This window comes from Pseudopipra pipra, chromosome 1 (assembly GCF_036250125.1).
Source record: "Pseudopipra pipra isolate bDixPip1 chromosome 1, bDixPip1.hap1, whole genome shotgun sequence".
In the NCBI taxonomy this organism is placed as follows: Eukaryota; Metazoa; Chordata; class Aves; order Passeriformes; family Pipridae; genus Pseudopipra; species Pseudopipra pipra.
In genome coordinates this window covers 68,138,715-68,163,910 of record NC_087549.1, presented here as the reverse complement: position 1 = coordinate 68,163,910, position 25,196 = coordinate 68,138,715, and the positions used below count along the sequence as shown (strand labels likewise).

The window sequence follows — 25,196 nt, the reverse complement described above, 5'->3', positions numbered from 1 at the left end:
CTTTCCACATCAACTTCCTTTAACCTACATCAGTATATCAGTTTATTTACATAATCAATCCATTCAGTAATATTCATAACTTCGTTTACATTATTTTCTTCACCAGTTTAAGCTGGCTTAAATGCTTATTCTTCCTGTCACCTCTTCCCACCTCCACACTGTCTGTCCTGGGTTCTCTGCTTGTGTGATAGTGTAACAAACTTGACAGAGGAATGTGTTCATCTGAAAAATGGGTGTGAAAAGGTGGGCATTTTGCTATTGTTTTGAATTTCACTGTTTTAGTACTGTTGAATTACTCCAGTTCTCAATGGTGGGACACAAACTCCTGTACCAGCAAAATCCTGATTTTGACCTGAGACAAACAAGTAACGGAGAGTGTTGCAGTGTCACTATCAAGTATGTAGTCACAGCTTTGGTATCTTATCTCCAGTACATTTCTTTCCTCAACATCACTGACATCAGCCCTAATCTGTGTGTTCCCTCCAGACAAATAGCTATTAGTCTTTCCCATTATTTCCCTCATTTATCCTAGTCACTTCATCTTTCTTCATAACTGTCAGACACTCATCAGGTTTTCTGTCATAGTTCCTCCCTCTTTCACTTCCTTGAACGTCTCTAGGTTTAAATTTTGTTTCCTTTAGTATTCAGATCAGAATTCTTCTCCTCACTATCTGAGTTATAAGATAGGTCCTTTCGAACAGAACCAAAAAACCCTCACAAGCTGCCTTCTCTTACTCTAGGTGCCATGGCCTTCCTTGGTGGGCAGCAGCTGAGAACATTATGGGGATATTTTGCACTCCAAGAATGGAGTATTCAGAGGTTTCAGCTGATTGCTTATGTTCAGTAAAGGCAATTGTAAGTGTCGAACAACACAATTATTTCAAAACCTTATAGTCATACAAATTTTGGACACATTTTAATGTTGTCCATATGAACTTTTTCACTGACATGAGTTTATAATTTCATGAGTTTTCCAAAGAGCTCAAAGTCAAGAAATACTCCAGTGTCCAGAAATATTCTCAACAATATTTTTAATTCCACTGAGAAGTTCTCTTCCTCATTTTCCCTCCTGCCTTGCAGAAACCCACCCCAAATATAATAAGTGTTGAAAATTTTTCATGAAAAAAGAAGGTCTTGCGTTTCAAACACCACCGAGAAAGTTTCGGTCCAAACTCAAAACTTGAAGAAACTATGGACAAGTAAACCCAGGAGTGTTTTGATGGGAACTATCAGGCAATTTTACTAACAATCAGCCTGACCTATATATAGTGAGCCTTCAGTTTTAGTGTCATGATGGTTTACTTTAAATGCTGAAAGTGCATAGGAAACTAGTGCTTTATTGACTAGAAGTAGAAAATTTCTGGTGTTGCTTTATTCCGGTCTTTAGCTACAGTAATGTTATTTGATGGTGTGGCTACTAAATAAGTTACACTGAGACTGAAATTGTTTAGGTTTTGCATACAAAGAAGTGACCTAAAATTTTTTTGAATTTAGTGTTCTAATGTTGAGTTCTTGTGTAACATCTGTATCATGAATTCGTAGAGCAAGACCTGATTGAGAAGTAAATGTTTATCAGAAATGTCTATTGGAATCCTGTCTTTATATCAATCCTTTGGAATATATAATGACGGTTAAAGATGTAGGAAGTATCATTTGAAATAATCCCTTTTAGCTGGATTACAGAGCAGGATTTGTCTCACCTAATTCCAGTACCTTGTCTTAGGTAGTTAGCTAGACTCCCAGAGCAAGAGAGAACCCAACACAACCTTGTGATGGAACTGGATTTGCAGTACATACAACTGTCCTGGCATACTTGGGACTATCAGACTTGTCAGGATGGGGGCCTTCCTGCCCCACGGGACTCAGTCAGAAAAAGACCCATGTTCTGTACTTTGTTCCACTTGGACTCAATATTACCCAAGAGCCTTGCATTTTCAAAGGCTAGGCTTAGTTGCTTTCCAGCTGCCATTCATGGGTGGCAGAATTGTCATTTCAAGGGGTTTTAGCCTTGGTAGAAGAAAGACCTGGGTAGGTCTTTCAGGAAAGCAAGCCCTAATCCTATTCACTAGTCCACACCAGCAAAGCAAGTTTTTCACCAACAAAAACATAGTGCGTGTCCTTCCAAATGTGACATAACCTCTGTGCAGTTGGATGTGCCACCTAAAGGCAAAGTGGTGACCCGTGTTGGCCCTGAGGTCGTTGATCAAGTACCATGGACAGGGGCAGCTCTGCCACAGCTTGCTCAGGGCTAGGGGCTTGACAACCTTGTTGGAAAACACATTATAAAACTGCATATTTGGTGCCAAATCAGCTGTTATTGATTGCATGTAAAATAGCCAAACCTTCTTGAGCTTTTTCTCACAGACATTCCAGATTCAGTCCTCCTGTGCAATTATGTTTGGTCCAGAGCTTCAGACAATGCCAGGTACTATATATATATTTGATGTATTTGAGTCAGAAAAACAATGTTAACTTGAGAGACGAAGGCTTCATATTTGTAATAAACTAAATGTGCGGTGCTCAAGTACCCTGTGGGTACTTGAAGAATAACTAATGTTTACCCTCAAGAATCTGAAATTTCTTGGTATGTAGTCAATGTGAATAAGGCATTATGTATTTTGTCTGTGACTTATGGGTTCTTCCTCCATTCTGCACTTGTAATTGTCAGGGAATCAGAGAAGTGTTATGGCTGCTCTAGCCTTTGTGCATGGCACAGTGAAGAGCAATGCACCGGGTCAGAGTGGATCCAGGGGAAATGATGGATACCTGAGCACAGCTTCAGCACCATAATCAATGCATGGGCTCTGACACAGTGCCTTAAAATATTATTTCTTCCCAAGCCTATGGAGGGACATGGCAGTGATGATGTTGGCCTTTGAATTAAACATATGTATGAATTAAGGTGAAAGTAAACTCCTGAGATACTTCTTTGTAGCTAGGTTGATGGGTTTTCCAGCATGTGTTTTCATCAGCAGTTTTTTGCCTGCAAAACTGAGGGAGAGCATGATGAACCCCAATGTTCTAAATTGTAAGACAAGCTTAAATAACATTGAATTATTAGAAAGAAAATGTACTGTATTCTTTGCATTTTCAGAATGATATCTGCATGTAAGAGGTATAATATTTTTAAATTTTACTCAAAAGCTTGGAGGAGATTGTCTACTAATGACTTCACTCCAGACCTCAGCTTGTAGTTAAAAGATAAACAGATTGCTGTGGAGTTATAGGACCTGCTCCTTATAAGGTGATGGTGCAAGAAATACTGTTCCTTCTGATTGCAAATGTCCCTTGAAACAGCTGCTGCAGCATACAGGCATGATGTGTGTGCATCATGACCAAACCAGCACAGTTCTGTCTTTGAATGTTTTAAACCAGGATGGTTCTTACTAGTGGTAATTTACAAAGTTTTATTTTGAATTAGATTAAAATCTGATTGGCATGATTGTGCTTTTGTTTATTATACTGACATGAGTAGAAATTAACTCTTGACATCAGTGTGAAACACACAAATTTGGTCCAGAATCTTAAATAATAAAAAACATTAAGAGTCTTTCATATTTATTTGACTGTCACTTGTAATGTTCAAGCAAGCAAAAACACAGCAATCTTGATGAATACATTAGTATTGAAAAAGTCATCTCTATTTTTCCTGCATGGTTGTACTGACATTTACCGGCCATTTTTCTTTGCAAAAGGAACCATGAAACATGAGCTTTTTTATGTAAATGCTCCAAAGTCTTTGGAAAAATTCATCAAAAATAGGAAAGGGAATGCAGTGCTGCTATAGCTGAAGAGCTCATTTTTCAATAGTGCTCTTTCATGTTTATTTATAAGTTTAAAAGAAAAAGTCCAAAGATTAAAACAGCTGATTGCTGGATCATCCTGTGAGAACACAAACACATTACTATACATAATGAAATGCCAGTAGATATTTTGCTATATGCTTCATATATGATATATAGGACTGTGATTTCTCTTAATACAGTGATTTTTATTTTTTTTTGGCATTTCTACTTTTCCCCCAACACTTGTGTTCCCAATAAGAACCACATTGCATTTGAGAACTTTTTTATATGCTCTAATAACTTGAAAGAATTTTAAATCTATGTTCTTCTTGCTGCTAATGAAGAACATTGCATGCTATATTTTTGGAAATAATTTCTTTTTTTTTTCTTATTTTTCCAGTCAAATGAAATTCAGAGAGCTTTTAGCCAAAAAAAGAAGAAAATTTCAATTTTTAATTTCCTGTCCTTGATGGTTCGCATCCTCTTTACATCACCATTACTTTCAGCAGATAAAATCCAGGAAATCAAAATTGTGGACACCATTTTGCTTTTACAAAGCAATATTCCCGCTGTAACATGCAGCACAGGGAAGCAACTCTACTAATCTACTGCCTTAGGAAAGTGCTCATACTGTGAGAGTGTGTCCTATCACTGTGTTTCTGGAGTTATTTCTTGGGAGATGCCACTGGGTTTATTAGAGACTGGGTAGAGAAAGGGAAGATAAGAAAATTTCTTAGTTAATGTTTTTCTTCTCTTCTTTGGAAAAAGGAGTAGAGCAGAAGGCTCAGAGGTGACCTCATCACCGTCTATAACTACCTGAAGGGAAGTTCTAGCCAGGTGGGGGTTGGTCTCTTCTCTCAGGCACGCAGCAATAGGACAAGGGGGCACGGGCTTAAGCTCTGCCAGGGGAAATTTAAGTTGGATATCAGGAAAAAATTCTTTACAGAGAGAGTGATCAGGCATTGGAATGGGCTGCCCAGAGAGGTGGTGGATTCACCATCCCTGGAGATTTTTAAATGCAGATTGGACGTGGCACTGAGTGCCATGATCTAGTAAATGGACTGGATTTGGACCAAGGGTTGGACTCGATGATCTCGGAGGTCTTTTCCAACCCAATCGATTCTATGATTCTATGATTCTATGATTCTATGATTTATCCTATTCAACATTACGCACCTAACTTAGCTGGATGAAGAAGGCCCACTGAGTGATTGATAGAGACTCAAGAAAACTCTGCAGAGCAAAGCCCAGTTTTTGTTCATATATTCTAGGAGTGTAGCCAGATAGCCACTTAGGTACCTAAAACCAGCTAATACTTAGAGAGATGAGTGCTGGGAAGAAAGTGTGAAATTCCTCTAAAGCAAGCCAATGAACTTGTGAATGCTTTCAAAATATTGGCACAATGTATAACAGGCATAATATTTGTATTAGAGTGCGTCAGAGAGAGGGTGGGGTGGATATCCTCAGGAATTCGTATACCTTTTTCTAAGTACTCATGTATGAAACTGGATTAAAGTTGTTACAGGATTTCTTTCCTTTATCTGACTAAAGTATAACAGTCCAAAAGTTATTAGTGTGTGTTATGAGACACAGATTAGAGCTAGGTTCCATTTTATTTAACATTTAACTCTTTTCTATTCAGGAGCAATGGTATTGAATCAATCTCATTGCTGAAGGTAAAAGAAAATGGATGCCTATTCTTTGAATCCAGTTTTAGTGAGTTTTTGAGATGTAAAATACAAGGACAGTGAAGATCTCTAGTGCATTAGAGATGTTGGCTGGGAAAGAAGGCAGAATTCCTTTCTTTCATCCTGATTACTGTGCCTAGCCTGTTCTGTCCCTTCCGACAGGTTTGAACTGTGCCCAGTTTGCCTCCAAAGAAACAGAGGTTTTGTTGCCCTGTGTGTATTCCTAATACAGTGGAGGGCTCATTGGGTCCTGCCTTTTCTCAGTGTGGTTTTTTTTTTTTCCTAGCCTAGTGCAGCTTGCACTGTACTGGCTAGAGAGTTGTAGACAAGACTATCAAAATATAAAGCTCTTCTCCAGAAGTCTTGCTTCCCCTTAAGCAAAAAGCAACTTGTGAAAATGGCAGCTAACTCTGTACCTCAGACTGTTCTATTGCACTTTGGAAAACAAACAAACAAACAAACAAAATTACCTTGAAATTAAAATTGTGTTTATTAGTGCTGTATTCATGTTGCCCTTTTTTCTGCCAGGCTTCTTACTTCCTATGAGACAGGTCATGTAACATGAAATCTTGCTTTCCAGCACTGAGTACTGATAAGTCATGTAGACAGCAACAAGCAACCATCACTTGATATCTCATGTGAGATTGAACGGCAGACTCAAGTGGCGTCTGGAGTAATTAAGTGAAAATCAGCCTTAATTACATAACACAGAAAAATCATATTATTGTAAAAGATGCCAGGATACACTACCCAGAGAGAAACTTCAGCTTCCCACAGTAGCAAAATAGGGAAAAAAAGACCTGATTTGAGAAGGTACCAATCTCTAAAAGCATCTTCCTAAAATAATGTGTTTAGCTTTATGGCATACTTCTACATAGTTTTTGTTGTTGTTTTGTTTGCTTGCTTTTATATTTATTTTGAACAAGCTGTAATCACTTGTTAATAACAATGCAACAAGATGAGTTTGCAGTTTTATTAGTATGATACTGTAAGAATTTTAGAAGAGGGATATGTAAATTCAGATACATACAGTTACATATGTTTATTTGCAGATATGCATCTGTATACATGTTTTATATCTATAAGCAAAAATATGTGCACAAAAATACCGAAAGGCGTTACTGAAAGATGCAGGGAGAAAAAAAAGCATTGTTTGACTGTAGAAGTGACCTGGAAGAAGTAATTTATACTTTAATAATGCATTTGAATATTTCCTAATCTTCTAGCTCTCTGAAATTTATTTGCTTTATCATAATTGTAGGTGCTAATGTAGATGGGTTTGGAAAACCAAAGGGAAAATTTTACCCTATTTGGAAGGCACAACTCTTTGCATAGGTCACGACTGGCCTTGCTAAATCTGGGGTGTTTGTGACTGGTTGTGCAAGAAAACATGCAGTACAAGAGATACAAGAGGAAAGCACCATGGCAGCCCGACACACGGAGAATCATAGACTCATAGAATCAGCCGGGTTGGAAAGGACCTCCGAGATCATCAAGTCCAACCCTTGATCCACTACCACCATATAATATATAACTAATCTTTGAGTTCTTAATTCTATAAACTTGATATTCTTCATGTCAATTAGATGAGAAATGTGTGCAGTGTATGCTGCATACAGAAGCCTTGTTAAAGTTGGCAGTCTAGATTTAAGAAAAAAAGGTGGTGAAAGAAGACAGGAGGTAAAGGCAGCAATATCTGATTTCAGCTTTATAGCTCTTGAGGGCTCTGAGGGCAGGCAACATTGGTGTGACCTTGGAAATCCACCTGGGACTCCAGTGCCTCGCTGTGTCTCTGGTTTACATTTAACTCTCCAGCTTTATGAAATGTCATGTAATTAAACCCTCAAAAGAAATGAGAGCGTTGAATCTCAAGAGTATGAAGCATGTCATTGTTTTTTTCCTTTTCCCTAAATATCACTTCTTAGTGAAAAATAATAGATACATAGAAAGATGTAGAAGATCTACAACTTTTCTACATTCTTTTAAGAATTAGAATTTTTAAGGAAGTGGTAAACATGCCTTAGGTTGAACAGTTAGCTCTACAGGTTCTGCTTCCGCGAAGTGGCCACTTTTCATGTATCATGTAAAGTGCATGGAAAGGTTTTGCTTGTTTTGTTAGTTGGATCATTTCCTTCAAGCATGTTCTTAAAGCCCTTTGACTAATGAGAAAACTAAAACGTGTTTCTTTTGGCAACATATAAATAAAATATCATGTTGGAAATCATCCCAAAAATAAAGAAGACAAGAAAATCCCATCTCTCACCTTTTGAAAATTTCTGCTCAGAGAAGGAGGGAAAACTCCTCCTGGTGTTTCCTTCCAGAAGGTAAGGGTAGGATGGGAAGAAAGTAGAGTGAAAGGGCAGTATGCCTGTGGTCAACCAAAATTAATTCCTTTGCTAATGCAATCGTCTGATTGACCTTCTCAAGGTGTTACCATGTTTACATTGTAAGCTGGACCGGCTGCCTGAAATATGTTGCATGGTAGTAAATGGTGTTCCCTCCCTCTGACCCTGCTCAGGAATTCAGGAAGGGAATAGGGGAATTAATTGGGTCTTTCTCAGAGGCGGCCACAGCAGCAGTGTGGGGTACCCAGTTGCTGTAGGGTTTGGGGGGCTTGTTTCCATTTCCATTTTATTTAATAAACACATTACAAGGAAGGAGATTCATTCTTCTAAGAAAAGATGTGGTACAAAAAGATTGATTGAAAATTGCTGCAAAAAGATAGCTCTGTACTAGCTTTTCCTTCTGAAAAGCAGCATTAGGAAGAATTGCAAGGTTTTATGGGGACAAGGCCATATAGTCTGCACAGTTTGTCTAGAGATTTATGTAGTTTGGATAAGCATTCTGGCTCTGAGTCTTTCTGTATGTTAAACTTGAAATGAGATTAAGGAAGGCGGGAAAGAATAGACTTTATTTTTTTAGTGCTTGTACCAGCAATGTTGATTCTTTCTCTCACCACTTCATATTTTATTTCTTTTTGTAAGATCCCTTGGATTGGATCCATTGTAGGCAACCTATTTATGTAACCAAGTTAGAAGCTCTTTCACAAGTTGATATGCAAAAGTGGAGCTCTTGGAGGTTCACACAGAGTGGTATTTTGGCGCCTGAGCACTTTATTGTAAAGATATAAAACAGTTTAGTACTATTTATTATGCAGTTGTGAAATAATATTTTACAGGTTTGTATCAGCTACAGTACTGCAGTGTTGATTTTGTCAAGCTCTGAGATTTTCTTACACAGTAGCAAGCAGCTGTCCTCATTTAACTGAACTATTGCTTACTTTTTTTTCTGCTATTTAACTGCAATATGTGAATTACTGACTTTTGAGCTTTTCTGTTGCTTTTGCACTTTGTGCTAACATACATTTCTCTGGTTCAAGCAGTGAATCAAAATGTGTATATTTTAGATCCACTTTATTTTATACACCAATAAAGCATTTTAGGTATTTTTTTTTTCATAATTTGTACTGTATGAAAAGTGAAAGACTGCCCTTTGGCCTTGAACAGTCAGAAGGGATGAGATTAGTTAAAGTTCATTCCCAGTTACAACTGTGAAACAAAATTAACAATCCTAGAAACAGATTTTAGATTTTATGAAGAGCAGGAGTGCTTTCATGGGTTATGCTTTTCATAGTTTAGTTTTATGTGGACACAAATAAGTAATTGACCCTATTTTGTTTAACAACCTTTCATTTTACAAGCAGAGGTTGTTCTGGATGGTAACGATAATCAAAGTGTTAACACTTGCTGCTTGCAGCATTCTCCCGGGCATAAGGATACCAGCCCCAAAACAGGGTGAAATGATTTTTGACTAGATGCTTGGAGCTAAAGATGCCATTCCAGGACAAGTGGGAGGTTATAGGAGCAGCAGCCTGGAGGAACATTGGCCTAGAGCAGATCAGATGTCTGTTGTCTCTCCTCATCTCCTAATCTTCACTTGCCAGAATTTGGTGTGAAGAGCAGCAGGATGCTCATCATTCTCTAAGAGTTCAGTAGGGTGATGAGAAAGTTTTGGAGTTTTGTGACATTTGATCAGTGCTGCTATTGAGGAAACAGGAATAAAGAGAGACGTTGTCCCAAATCCAGAGAATAGATTAGGGGATGACCAAACTCTGCATAATGGAGGTAGGTGGTGTTTTGTGGAAGCTCAAGGATATCAAAACTGATCTACCAAGTAACTCTAGATGTATCAACCTGAATTATTGTCCATCTGAAATATCTCTTCCTTCTTCAAGCTCCAAGTATTGTTGCAATGATGTCCTGAACTTTTTAAATCATGTCTGGTGAAGCAACTTCTGACAGTGTGAGTTCAACTATAAACCAGAGATGATTTGTAGGCTTGTTTGTTGCTTTAGAGTGTGTAAACAGTTAACAGGAGAGGGATTTATTCTGTTAAATTAAATGGCAAGATCCAGTATGATGCACCTGGCAGTTTCATTCCACTTATGCATGATGTAGGATTTTTTTTACACACCCCCTTTTCTTATTTTTTAAATAAAACAAGGATACCAGCTCAAAAACAAAACAAGCCAACCAACCAAGCAAAAAAAGGTAATCACAGATAACACAGAATATTCTGAGTTGGAAGAGACCCACAAGGATCATTGAGTCTAACTCTTAAACGAATACAATGTTTGTAAAGTCAGGTTTTCCAGACACTGGAAATAAGGCTGCACAGAGCTAAATCTAAACTTGAAATACTGTTGTATCAAAAAGTATTCTCAAATTCCTCAAATACAAATCAGATTATCAGATGTCTCAGATGTGACACCCAGACCTAGTGGAAGCCCCAAATTCTCTGCATAACAGAGTTTCTTTACCGCATTGGTGTGCCGAAAATGTGTTCGAATCTGTGAAGCACTTACTATACTGATGAACATCATTCTGCAGGAGATGAAATATTCTGTCTTCACAGGATGTTTGCACTAAAAGGTTCCTAGGACCACACACACACACACTGAGGGAGTGCTTTCTAGACAGTATTTTCCAACACTTACTTTGAATGAGGTAATAGTCCAAAGCTCAGAAATGTTTCTTAAAATTGATTTTGACATAGTTAAGTTTGTGCACAAAGTAGGCTGAATAAAGTTCTCTACAGGAATCTTAATTCTGGCATTTCTTGAAATTTCAAGTGCTTGAAATCTGTACACCTAGTATACTTTTAACTTCTTTCTATGTACCCAGAAACCATTAATTGCCCATGATGGATTTATCTTGTTCGTGAACTATTATTCCATAGATGCGTAGACTTCTACACCAGTTGTGCATAGATGGTTTCAGTTCAGTTCACTTACTGGAGAAGTGTTGTGCAGAGGTATCTGTGATACTTAGAGGACCGATTTGGGTCTGGAAGTATTTTAGCTATTTCCATGTGGAGCCTGATGCTCACAGAGCAGACCTCAGCAACCTTGCTCCAACCTGTCTAACACGAGGAGCTGTAAAACACCCCTGTCTCCAAATTGTCTCTGCACTATCTTCTTCAGTGTGAGCATTATCCTGATATCCTATATCCATACAGTCCTATGTAACTCCCGCTAATGGGGTGCTGACCAACAATACAGTCACAGAAACATGCTTAGTTCATATGAGGATTACCAAGAATGCTGTGGTCATTGAATTGTAGAGCAATCAGCAAAATGGAATAAAATCACCCAAAGATATTTTTTATAAATAAAATGTGGTTGTTCAACTGCATTTCTCATTTACATAGTTACTGATAAATAAGAAATGTAGGTGGTCAAACCTGAATAAATCCAGCACCTTCATCTTCCTATTCAGACTTTATATGATTGTCTTTCCCTGCCATCACACAAGTGACAACTGGTTGTCAATGACAGACCTGACATTTTTAGGTCAAATGAAGCTTATGCCCCCAAATATTTTCCTTTTATTCTTGAATCTATTTCATTCATATTATGATTTAATAAATTTTTGTAGATGTATTTTTGCCTGAGAATTTTAAGAAGGGGAAAAATAGGATCAGTGTGCATTCTGCTTAGTTATCCACCTATTAAGTCAGAGAGGAGAAAAGTCTGGGCATTACACTGACAATTTCACTATGTTTCTCTTTAAGAATTGCTGTAATAAGGTGGGATTCAGAATTCAAAGGAGTTCTCACTATCACTGTGCTGAAGAGGAAAAAAAGAAGAATAGAGGGATTAGAGGAGAATTACTGTTAATTTGGAAGGAATCTTTGCTCATTATCTGAGATGAATGAGCAGAGACACAAAACAGCATTTTCAATCAATATTTTGGAAGAGTGAGCTCTGTACTTAAAGGGATTTGTAATTATATCTCTTCCCTGCACCTTTCTCAGGTCCACTTCAAATGGGAGATATGAACTTGTGACTTAAGCACATTCTTTACTGTGAGGTTTGAAAGGAGATTGTATAACCCTAAATTTCACATAGCAGCAGACATACTTGAAACAAAAAGAAATAAAAAGCACATTTAATGAAGTGTTGTATTGGTTTGCTTTCTAGTGCTGACTTTGGCTTTGTTTAGCCAGTAGTTAAAGAATAGAGTCTTTCATTAATTTGTCTTAACAAGCATAAATTCAAGAGATGAAAGTGAATTCTTTATTGGCATGCACATTACTGTGGGGTGGAGTCCATCTGAAATGTTAGAGACAGGCTGAGCATGCTGAAGAGTGATAAATATCTGAAAAATATATTAAGAATTTAGTTTTAATGTCTGTCACGGTGTAATTACAATGAAGAAAATTAGAAAAAAGTGTTGTTTTTAAGGCAGCTTAGTGAATTAAAAGTGACAGATGCATTTTTTTTCATAAAATCATTTGATGTTGGGATGCATCCCTCAGTAGACAAAAGACACAGATCTTGATTCAATCAGCTTTTATTTTCAGGCTGTTTGATTTGATTCTTTTCTAGCCAACATGCAAGGAGTTTAAGGAGACTGGAACGCTGCAAGAAAGCCCTACATCCAGTCTTGTCTTTGCTTTGAATGGACACGCTTTCTTCTCCCACTTTGCTTAAGAACTATTTTAATTTAGTTGCTGAATTTAAAGCATAGTGGGGTTTTATTTTTCCTACTGATTTCTGCTCTTAAGTCAGTCCTTCCTGAGGAGGGGAGGAAGCTTTTAATGTACTATTCATCAAGGATTTGGGATGGTTTGGAATCATCATTTTTTCATGGCTAGGCTTTGCGAACGAAGATTTGGGAAGGGCTTTACCCACTTTTGTTACAAGTGCGCTGGTGGCTAAAAAGGCCAATATGAGACAGGCACGTCCATTTGCAAAAGGCACAGCAGAAAGACTCCTTAGATGGTATATTCTGCAAGGCATGAATCTTTCTGTGTTGTCTTTTCTCCTCGAGAGTGATCCTGCGTGCGTTCTCAAAAGCATCAGCAGTGTTATAGATAGTGTGTCTCCAGACCTCCCGATTGGAGGCCAGAGTAGACCAGTTATGATGATCAATATGGCCAAGGCTGGGATGTTGTTTCAGGGAGCCCTTGTATCTTTTCTTCAGGGCTCCTCTCTTGCGGCAGCCGGTGGCAAGTTCACCATAAAGCAAAATCTTAGGAAGGCGGTGGTCCTTCATCCTTGAGATGTGTCCTGCCCAACGCAGCTGTGTTCTCAGCAACATGGCCTCAGTACTTGTGTGACTGCTGCTTGTTCTAGAACAGACGTGTTAGTCACATAATCTGACCAGTGAATGTTTAGGATTGTACGGAGACAGCGTTGATGGAAGCGTTCTAGGAGACGCAGGTGGTGGCGATAGATAACCCATGATTCAGATCCATATAAGAGAGTAGACAGCACAATGGCTCTGTAAACACTGATCTTTGTACTTTTCTTCAGCTGTTTATTTCGCCAAACTCTTTTATGAAGCTTTCCAAAGGCACTATATGCCTTTGCTAACCTGTTGTCTATCTCTCCATCAATCTTACCATCTGAGGAGATGAGGCTACCTAGGTAATTAAACTGCTGGACTGATTTGAGCTCTGATTGGCCAATGGTGATATGGGGATGATGGAAGACTTCCTGAGGTGCAGGTTGATGGAGAACTTCTGTCTTCTTTAAGCTGACTTCCAGCCCGAAGAGCTCAGCAGCGTCTGCAAAGCAGGATGTTAAACGCTGCAGAGCTGCTTCTGTGTGGGCAACAAGGGCGGCGTCATCAGCATAAAGCAGCTCCCGGACAAGATGATTTAAGGTCTTGGTGTGGGCCTTCAGTCGCTTTAGGTCGAAAAGGCTTCCGTCAGTACGGTATCGAATGTAGATACCATCCTGATCCTCGAGGTCTGCTGTGGCCCTTTGGAGCATCATGCTGAAAAAGACTGTGAATAGGGTTGGTGCAAGAACGCAGCCTTGTTTCACACCATTGGTTATTAGAAAGGGCTCAGAAAGTGCATTGCCATAACTGACTTGGCCGTGTTGATCCTCATGGAGTGAGATGATCATTTTAAGGAACTTGGGGGGACAACCTAAGCGATCCAAAATCTGCCATAGACCTTTTCTGCTCACAGTATCAAAAGCCTTGGTGAGGTCAACAAAGGTTACATAGAGACCTTTGTTCTGTTCTCTACACTTCTCTTGCAGTTTTCTGAGAACAAACACCATGTCTGTGGTACTCCTGTTGGCTCTGAAACCACAGTGGCTTTCAGGTAGAATTCCTTCAGCTATAGCGCGTATTAGTCTGTTCAAGAGTATTCTTGCCAGGATTTTGCCAGCAATGGAGAGCAGAGTAATACCACGGTAATTTGAACAGTCTGATTTAATTCCTTTCTTCTTATAAAGTGTGATGATGACTGCATCACGCAGGTCTGATGGTAGTTCGCCTAGTTCCCAACAGCACACCACAAACTTGTGAAATTTAGCATGGAGTGCAAGGCCCCCATGTTTTCAGACTTCAGGTGGAATTCCATCAACCCTAGCTGCCTTGCCAATTTTCACCTGCTGAATGACCTTAAGGGTTTCTCCTAAAGTGGGGGCGGTATCCAATTCATACTTCACGGTTGTTGTGTGATGGACTGAATTGCTGAGTCTTGAACTACATGGCTAGTACTGAAAAGAGTCTGAAAGTGTTCAGACCATCGATTCAGAATGGAGGTTTTATCTGTCAGTCGATGATCTGTTTGGCATTCTGCACTAGGCATCACACAGGTACAGTGGACATCGCGGACATCTCTCCGTCGCACCAAGACATAATCGATGAGGTGCCAGTGCTTGGATCTGGGGTGCATCCAGGTTGTCTTCAGACTATTTTTCTGCTGAAAGATAGTATTAGTGATGGTGAGCTGTTGCTCTGCACAGAATTCTAGCAGAAGTCGACCATTATCGTTGCAGCTTCCAACACCATGCCTAACATTCCTTTCCAAGCTTCAAAATTCTTTCCTACTCTGGCATTGAAATCACCAAGGATAATGATCTTATCATCTGCAGGAACCTTTTGGGTAAGGTGGTGCAGGATAGTGAAAAATTTATCTTTTTCAGCAGGATCAACTTGGAGAGTTGGGGCATATATACTAAAGAGGACAACGTGTTGGTTGTTGTGTAGTGGAAGGCGTAGGGAGATAATGCGGTCAGAGTGACCTGTCAGCAGATTTTCGAGTTTAGGAACAATAGAGTTTTTGAACATGAAGCCAACTCCCGAGGGATGCTTTTCGATTCTGGGTTTACCTGACCAAAGGAGTGTGTAACTGGCACCATGTTCTCTGAGGCTGCCTTCCTTGTGGAGATGAACTTCACTGAGAGCAGCAATGTCGATGTTGAGACGTGACAGTTCATGGGCAATTAGGGCAGAACGACGCTCAGGACGTCCGCTATCTGCAGAATTGAACATGGTTCTGATGTTCCAGCATGCTAGAGTTAATTTGGGTACACCTTTGGAGGCAGGTGTATATCCCTTTGTCTTTTGATCTTTGTGTGACTGCATTTGTAGATGTCGCTGCAGGGCTTTGCAAATGTGGGTAAGGCCTTCGAGCCTGCGCAGTGGGTTTATTAGGTGGGACACAGTGTGCGCAGAACTGAACCCACCCTTTAATCCTAAGGTTCATCTGCCAGGGCCGAGCGAGCTTGGACGGTGGCAGCGAGGTCCTCAGGATGTCGGTTTAATTAGAGTGACCTTCTCTTAGATGGATGGCCTTACAGGGCTAAGTGAGCTCCATCTGCCCAGGTTTGGAGTTGTCCTTCTCCTCTGTGTGCTCCGGGGCTCCCCCTCTCATCTCCCATGAGGGCACAGTCCACGCCAGAAAACTCCCCCTCTCTCTCTCCTTTCCACTCCCAGGGCTGGGACTGAGCACCCGGGGCTGGGCTGCGCCACACGCCCGAGTTCTGGGCCGGGGCCGCGCCGCACCGGTTTGGAATACAGTTAAGGAAAATGTGACTTTCTGTGCTCCTTTACAGAGCTCTTTAAATCAGTTGGTTTAAGATGATAAAAGCATTGAAGAAAGCTTAAGTTTATATCGAAAAGTATAATTTTAAAATGCAGGGCTTCTTTATCGTTTTTTGCTGCTAAGATTTCAAACGCTACTCAAATGTCCCAGAATGATCTTAATACATCTATGCTGTCTGTTCACTTTTTACGTTCCTGTCTGTTAGGAAGAAGAATGCCAATGCATCCCTTTATAGGAAGTTTTGGACTCATCTAAAATCATGTAGCTGTTGTAACCTAAGCAGCAAGTATTGAGAAATACAAAAAGTGATATCTACTTAAAGTGTTTTGTAGTGCCTCCTTAAATAGTCTTTCTTCTATTGTGTAATTTTTTCATACATGGTCCTTCATTTTGGAAGAGGGAACAGTGTTTGGAATACATCGTCATGTGAAGAAGGAACTATGTAAGAATTAAGAGAACAGCTTTATATAGAAAGAGTATAGCTGGAGAAGTTAACTTGTATTTTTGTTCTCAGTGTATCTCTTCCATGGTATTCCCCAAGCACACCTTAAGTTAATGACTAGAATAAACAATATTTGAATTTAACTGAAAATTGGATGGCTTCCTAAGGGTCACTTTCGGCAGCACACTTTGTTTCCTGCAAAACCCTCTGTGAGAAGTGATGTGAAATACCGGTGGTAGAATTACTGTTTTTAGTGACTTTCATTCATCTTTTTTGTTGTTGTTTTTCTTCAGGAATATAGTATTAATCATTTTAGAGGTGCAGGCTTATTGGGCAAATGCCACAATATATGAATTTTGTAGACTGGCTTTTGGCTTTTCACCAACAGAATAACTTTATATGCCCATGGAAATCAGTATGGCTCTTTGTAAGCCTCTTGGCCAAATACTAATTTCAGTGTATTTAGTTACCATACCAGTTGCAATGCTGTTATTCCAGATGCCAGACTGAGACCATGTTTACCTGCCCAGGACTGCACCTTGGAGAGAAGTTGAGCTTAGAAAACATGAAACTGCTATCTTGGGAAACACTAGCACTCATGATCTGGTGGAAGGTATCCCTGTCCATGGCAGGGAGATTGGAACTAGATGATCTTTAAGTTCCCTTCCAACCCAAGCCATTCTCTGATTCTATGCTAACTACAACATGTTACTACAAGAAATCGCTGATCAATATTGGACTTTACAAAGACTGTGCTGATGTCTGTGGAGCAGAGCAATGTTTGAAGTTTCAACTGGCACAGGAGTGTCTTTTTTTTCCTTCTATTCCTCTAATAAGAGGAATAATATGTAAGAATATATTCCTCTAGTATTCCTCTAATAAGTGGAATACAATAATATTCCTCTAATAAGAAGAATACACTAATGCTGGGAATTGTTGTGTTTCCTCTTTTTGCTTGCTTGAGAATCTTCCTTTTTATTTAGGAAGAATGTAAATATTATGTAAATATTTCTCAAGAGAAAGGGGGGAAAAAAGCTGACAGTAAGAATCTATCATTTGTTCACTTCAAAACCAACAAGTTTCATTCTGGAAGGTTTACTGTTGTACTGAGAAGAAATACTGTTGATGACTAAAAATGTCCAGGATATGAACACTTTTACCCTACCATATATCCTTTTTTGCTCTAATGTTAGTCCATTTGTTAAATAGCCCAGTTTTGTCACACTTCTTCACTTTCCAGAGAGGGCAGGAACCCCAAGGCAGTGTGCTTTTTCCATACTCACTGTCAAAAGTGCCTGACTGCAATCAACAAAGATGTATATACTGATATATAATAGAAAAAAAAATTCTTCCATGTACTCCCTCGGTGTTTCTCTGCCCCAGGTGCAAAAAACCACAGAGTCTGACAATCAAAATAAGCTGGTTTTTTTACTGTGTCTTGATTGGATTTTCTTCCGAACACTTCTGACTCTGTGGTGTTTCCTAGTCCAAATGCTGAGTTCATTCTCAAATCTTGGCTTTTTGGCATGTAAAGCAGATGCTGGAATTCCAAACTGATGTGCTGTATGTAACTGATAATGATTGATAAAAGACAGCTTGCACCTGCAGGACCTTTCTTTATTCAGGGTAAATAGGTGTCTGAGGAGTTCAAGAAGGGGAGCTGCAGAAATTATCTTTTACATTCTGCAAAGGTTAGTTTGTGTTTCCCTCTTTGTACCTTCAAAGTCAGGATTAGTATTGTTTACACAGACAGAAGGCTTATGTTCATGATGATTAATGGAGAAGGAAAGGCCTTGAAATCCATCACATCTAGCACATTGCCAGACTAAATTAGTCAACTCCCCAAAAGAAGGCCTAAAGTATCACTTCTTAACTTGGGAGTCTCACTGAATTTCCCTATTTTAATTCTAAATTGAAATTACTTTTTTTTTTCTGACTTCTAGCTTAGTATGTAGTTTTTGTTTCTTGACTATGGATTAATCTTTTGTTTATATTCAATTTAATTCAATTTGAATATTATGAAAGGGACTACATATATGATTGGAGACAGTAAAGACAGAGCCAGACTTCAGTTGTACATAATAAAAGGACAAGAGGCCTGATATGGACAGTAGCTGAAACACAGGAATTTGATTTAAACTTAAAAACCAAGTAAAAAAACCTGTGAGGGTGTCTGAGCACTGGCACATATTGCTCAGAGAAGTTGTGCAATTTCCACCTCTGGAGCTAAATTCGACACCCAACTGGACACTGTCATAAACAACCTGCTCTGGATTTCCCTGGTTTGAGCAAGGGATTGGACTAGGCAGTCTCCAGAGGTGCCAGCCCACCTCATCCAGCCCGATTCAATTTTACTGTTGTTGTAAAGCACTTGGATGCCTAAGCATGATAAATCCATTATGAAAAGTTTAAAATTCAAAGATAAGTCTTTTCTGAAATAGATGAGAAGAGATGCCTAATCCTTAAACAGATCTTAATTTCTGCCCTAAACCCAAAGCACGTCTCATTTGCTGCAACATCAGTACTCAATAGAAGAAAATTTGGCAATCTTGCCATCATGTCCTCCTCCCTCAGAATTTAAGTTCTGAGGCCCAGTGGGGAAGTCTCATCAGAAAATCCTTTAAAACTCTAAATCTCATTTGTTAGGAAAAACATGTAACTTCATACACACATTGAAAGAACATTATTCAGTGTTACAGGCAATATTGATTCCATTAAGAAGCAGCTGCTTTAATTCAGCTCTATATATGCATGCTTTATAATGTCGTCTTAATTAAGGGATAGTACACATTCTCTTTTTACAAAGGAGTTTTGCTTCATGAAGCAGTGTGGGTGAATGGGCATCTTTCAAAGCCATCTAGTTAACCTTTTGTTTTCTTTTGTCTTTTTTCCCTTCTTCCACCTTCCTTCATTAATTCTTTCTTTTATCTTTTTTCTTTCTTTCCTTTTTTTTCATTATTCCATGCTTCTAGTCAGCTTACAAAATAGCAGTTTAATACTGGGATAAACTTGCTCATTTATTAATAATGTATTTTAATGACATATTTCTTTTTCATGAGGAAATGTTTCTACCTATTGCTGTATAAGCTTTACCCAGCTTACTGTACATTGCTATGTTATTAATCTCGTAAAGCATGCTAGAATATAGTGCATTTAAAGTGTGAGTGCTGCAACATAAAATAATGATTAAAACAATTATGACTAATGCAAATCTTTATAATACTTAAAGTGCATATATGTAAGTCAGATTTCAGTTCATATAAAAAGCCTTTCATCAGTTTAACTGCTGACATAGTCAAGTGAGAGTCTATTCTTTCTTTCCACTTGAGTAAATTTTAAGAAATAAATACTGGAAGAGGAGCAATTCTGATGTGCTTCCTTGGCGTTGATGGGGCACTACCACAGTTGTTGCATGGTAGGTAGAAAGGACCATTTTTTGGTGAAACGTGAACTGATTAAAGGTGCTGTATCCCCTTTGATTTTGCTGTGTGCTGTTTTTTAAAGGCAGAAACACCAGAGTAAAAGGGTGGCAGAGGAAACATGGAGATTAGAAAATTCCTCTGTAAAAGGTTTCTGCAGTCCTGGACTTGCCATGTATTTGTCATACCATGGGGCAGGGCTACATTTCTCTTCGCTTGAACCCTGGGGACACTGAGATCCATTTGGAAGCAGGCATTAGGGAAGGAGATGTGTGTGTGTGAGATTGAAGTGGTAACTGCAGCCCTTCTAGTTAGGGAACCTCAAATTAGGGAGGTGTGAAGGCACTGACCATGCCGGTACCTTTCCCTGAAACAGAGCTAGGGAGGAGACCTGCTGGTCCCCCTCCGCCCCAAAACCACAGTCACAACCTGCTTTGAAATTAGGCCAATAAATGCTCTGTGTTTCCTACGCCTGCTTTGTTGCCAGGGTGTTATCAACGTCCAGTTTCTGAGGACCAAAAATGTTTGTGTTCTTTGTGGATGACTTCTGAGATCAGTACCTGCAGCACAAATAACTGTAAATGTTATCGAGGCTTCAAAACTTTGACATGATTTCCCAGACTCTTGCTTGATGGAAACTCTGCTCCAAGTCTGGAGCTGGCAGCCTGTTTCCCTTCATTTTCCTGTAGTAATCAGCAGTGAAAGCATTTCTTTTGCTAGCGGCCTCTGGGTCTCACCAAAACTAAAGTTACCGTTAAAGACGGACGATTAAGTGCAACAGAATAATAATAATAACACATCTGAAGGTCTTTCCATTGTGCCAGAACTATCAGAGTTATAAATCTTTTCCGGTATTTCCTTTAGGCTTTTGTGGGTGGTGGAAATTGTTGCAAGGCTGTGCCATTTAAGAACCCAGTGTTGAGCATGGAGTTACATCGCAGGGCCAAAGCGTGCTGCAGAAGGGTGTATTGATTGCACAGGAGAGTGGCATATCCAGCCTTCCTGGTTTGTTTGGCCTTGTCCAGTGTTGACCTCTGGATGGCAGCCTCCCCTAGTCTGCTATCCAGGGTAAAATTATGGTTGTCGCTTTTTTAACTCATTTTTCGGCATTAGAAAACCAGATTATTTTTATTGTGTCTTTATAGATTTTCTGTTAAAGCAGATTGAGGGAATAATGAAGATTAAGTTTGATCTGGAAACGCACTGTCTCTGCAAAAGACTTGAGCTTTACATAGCATTTTAAGTCTGAAACTAGCTTGCAGAAGTTTCCAAACTGCTTAAGACTAAAAGGTAGACTTTAAATAGTATTGGCTAGCATAAGAACTTCTGATGTACATTAGCAACATAATACATTTACATCTGTACAGAACTGCTTTGCAGCTTTGATTCATAACATTAGTTCTGCAATGTGGGTTTTTTTGTGAGAAAGTTCAGTTCTTATTTAATACAAGTTCAGTACGTGGTTAATATGAGAGTTCTGAAAATTAGTTTCTTAGCATTTTTCAACCATGATGTGTATAATAATAGAAAGAACAAATAAGCAGAGGGTAAAAAGACAAGATTAAGAAAAGAGTTGGTATTTAAAGAAACTTTGATAAGAAACAAAATATTCATGCATTTGTGGCCAGGAACAAGATTGTTTTTATCTTCCTGGATGACATTACAGATATCTTCAATAGGATTAAAGAAATGGGAATGGCTGTATAAACAGCAGATTTTGCACTGAAGCTAAAACCAACCCATACAAATAGTAAGAGAGGAAAAAATGAAACCAACCCCCAAATGTACAAATTTGAGCTTGTTCTAGCCCTGTGGAATGAGTGTGAGTTATAAGGTTTGTCGCAGTATTGCTTTGCCAGATCAGTTTCAGAAGTAGAGGAGAGTCCAGATAATTTGTTTTATCTGATGTCACCTCTCAGAAGCAAGGAGCTCTGCTGTGATTTTGTTAATTTTCAATTAGCTGGATGGTACAGAAGTTGTATTTAATAATGATTTATCATCAGGGAAAACACTCTCCAATGTCCTTGAATATTATGAGCTCCACCCTGAGGTATGCATGCAAGCACAGTGGGAATGTGCTACAAGCACAAGTAGAAGTTTCTGACATCCAGCATGTTGGGGCTGAGCTGAGTTGAAGATTTTGTGCTCAGGCCAGTCCCACTTGGTAGCTAAGATCTTGCCTCTCTGTAATGAGGAAGCACAAAGAAAAAACTTTGAGATATGGTTGTTTTCTTTGGAATTACCACCTAGTGCTTTGTAATAGTAAATTAGGCAACTGTATTCGCTCCTTCCTGGGATCCCTCACTAGACATATATGGAATTTTTTCTCTTGATTGTGATGTTTATTTTGATGCAGTATGCCTTCTTGGTGCCCAGGATAGCGAACACAAACTAGTAATCTGTTTTTGAATTAAGTGAATGCAATCACACAGACCCTTAACTTCTCATTGATGATGATAAGATTTTAGCTAGCATTGAAAAGATGAGTTTTAGCAGCTGATTCTTCCCCATTAGTTTCATCACAGTTCTGTTTGTTGTGCACACCCACCTGTTGTTGTATGCAGCACATTACATGCACTACAGCTGCTGGTTAAGAAGTGCCTGATGAACTTGGGCCAGAAGCTTCCTTGGGAGCTGAAACTTGTAGTAACAAGGTCTGCCTTTGGCCTGCTTCACCCTCTGCCTTTGCTTATTCTGATGGAAACAAATGCAATCACAGGATGCATCCCTGCCATAATTCTTGACGTGATGCATGGGGGTTTGACTCACAGGAAACTGTAAGAAAATAGGTTTTTTCTCATTCACTGATGTTGTTTTCTCTGAGCTATTCTTTTGTTAAAATGCAAAGCAAATAGAGCATACTGGAGAAGCAAGTGTGTGGGCAAGGAACAGCTTTGAAACTTTCACCACTCTGGGTGGGAAAAACAGACTTTAATAGGTGATGTTCGTTTTGATGATGTTTTGTGCTAGAACTTTTCACCTTTGGTCCTGTTAACTTTATATAGGAAATATCCCAGGATAGTATCAGTGCCAATACTGGCGTGTTTTTAGGGGCTTTCTTAAACCTCATATTTCACAAAAATCTTTGAACTTTCTGGCTGGTCTATCCTGGTCTAGTCTAAGCCTTTCCTAAGAAATCCAACAATTTTCCACTTGAAAATAGCTATGGGTAAAGTCACACACTACTTTCACATAAGATTAAGGATTTGACAAGCGTAGTGGGAACAAAGAAATTCCAAATTAAGTCTGCTCCATATTTAAACCCCACTCTCCCAGCCCCTTATTGCACAATAGCAAACTTTCCTAATGCTAGTAGGTTGTTGATATACTTCCAAAAAGAATTCCAGTTAGCTGAGGGATGGGATTAAATGGATTAAATAGCCTCCTCATTTTTTGGGGAAAGGAAAAAAAAAGTTTGATTAAAGGCACATACAAATGTGAATTTAAATTATTTTGGACTAGATTGGCCTTCCAAACTGCCTTGCAAACTAGCCTGCCCTTCCTTGACGAGGCCCTGCATGTTGACAGTGGGTGTGTGAGTGTGCTGGGCATGTGGAGTGTGCACTTTTGCTGCAGCCATTTCGGCAGACTATGATCATGGGCTGGGAGGTGAGCTGTCAGGTGAGCAGAAAAGCTGCAAAGAATGTAAAATGGTGCAGAGTCCTCTGTGGTCAGTCAGTCTCCATTTAGTGCTGAACTGTCATGCCCTACTTAGCCAGACCCGAGCCTTGGGAGGGCCCAAGGACCTCCAGCCCACCATCCTGCTCCTACACTGGTGTTTTTGGTGGTGTCTTCCATTTTGCCTCTGTGTTATGTGGTTACAGTAAAGGTATTAACCTTTTCTTTCTCAGCACAGACAGTTTATGTGGTATGAAAACCAACATCCTTTAGGTCTTCTTGTGGAATTCTTTTCCTAAGAATTTATGGGGCATCAGCTTTGTATAAACTACATGCAGATTCTCCCTGTCTTACTCTACCTCATAATGAAAAGAGATTTCTCCTCAACCCTACCTATCTTGTCTTTCATTTTTCTGACCCCTGAAGACAGGAAATAGCAGTATGAAGGTCCACACCAAGGTCTTGGCAGCAGCTGATAGCTTCACATGTGGCAGATAATTGCTGGTGATATGACTTGTTTGTGGATAGCATGACTCCATAGAAAACCTGTTTTCATCTTGATCATTTCATGGCATCCTTTGTAATTCTTTGCCCTGTGAAACTTATTGGCCACTTGTTCAAGTAGAAGCTGTAGTGTTGTTTTTCTTGTGTTACTGATTTTTCATCAGTATCCTAAAACCCCATTATATTTCTGAAAAGATATAGGTACCACCATAAACCTAGGGTATCATCAATAACAAAACAAAACAAATAAAATAAAAATAAAGTGATGGGAGGGGTTGAAGGGAGCAAGGTGAGCAAGATTAGTGGTAGCAGATGAATATTTTCAGAAATCCCAACACATTTTTTTGGTTGTTTCTAAAGTCTACTAATTTGCCTTAACCTCTTGCTATTATGAAGAGTCTCATCTAAGAGGCTGAAGATTACTGCATGCCAGATCTCACTTAGGCATCCAGTCTAATTGGTCTTAAGTATAAGCAGTGGAGTTATTTTGTAATGTGTGCATGTTTTCCCTTTAAAAGCAGACTTCTTGCTGTCTTTGATTTCTGCATTAGTTTGGAAAGCATGCGCCAAGAGTAAAATTTGTTTCACATTTGTTTCAGATTCAAATTAAATCCCTTCACCCCCCACCAAATAATTGCAAGGGAAGAAAAAAATGGTTTTGGTGACCTTATCATGACTGGATCTCATCCTGATCCAGTGCCAAATCTTTTTAGCATTGAAAGGAAGTAAAAACAAGAATTAAGAACTTTCTCTGATTACCACTGGAATAGCAGCATTTCCTCTACCTGCAATGAAATGCTTCAAAGCAGCCATTTATTCAGGCAGCGTAATTTGTATCTCATTTTACTGACTGACTTACACCTTTTATTTTACCATAACACTTGGGCCTGTGTTGCTCCTACCTGGTTTTATTCACCTGAGAGACACGTCTTCAGAGTGCTGTGAATGATTGCTTCCTGGAGAGGAGAAGCAGAGAGTGAGGGGCATACCCCAGTTGCAATGCAGCCTGCTTAAGGGATGTGTTACCTCTGTGCCGTAGCCCCCCCTTGCTTGCTTTCTCTCAATCCTCCTTGATCACATAGTGTGACTTTGCTTCTCATGTGATAGATTAGATAGAGAATATAAGCAACTAAAACTAGTACCTCAGATTTTTAACTGTAAATCGACCAAAGAGAGCAAAGAAAAAAGGAAGAGACAGTGTGAAAATGAATGTTAGCTGCTTAGCTGTACGGGTACTTAAGTGTCTTTGAAAATCTGCCCTCAGGGTAAACAATGCTGCACTATGCACAACCTGTGCAAAAGTTAGCAACCATTCAGAATGTGTTTGGGAGGTTAATAGTGTCATAACTTTCCTAGCCCTGTGGGTTGGGTTTTTTTCCTTTTTTTT

General features: G+C 39.2%; 1 protein-coding gene across 10 annotated transcripts in view; it reads left to right on the top strand.

Annotated features, from left to right (window-relative positions):
* Positions 1–25,196, top strand: part of FHOD3 (formin homology 2 domain containing 3) — a 386,896-nt gene that overhangs the window by 200,421 nt on the left and 161,279 nt on the right. The gene's annotated exons all lie outside the window — the stretch shown is intronic.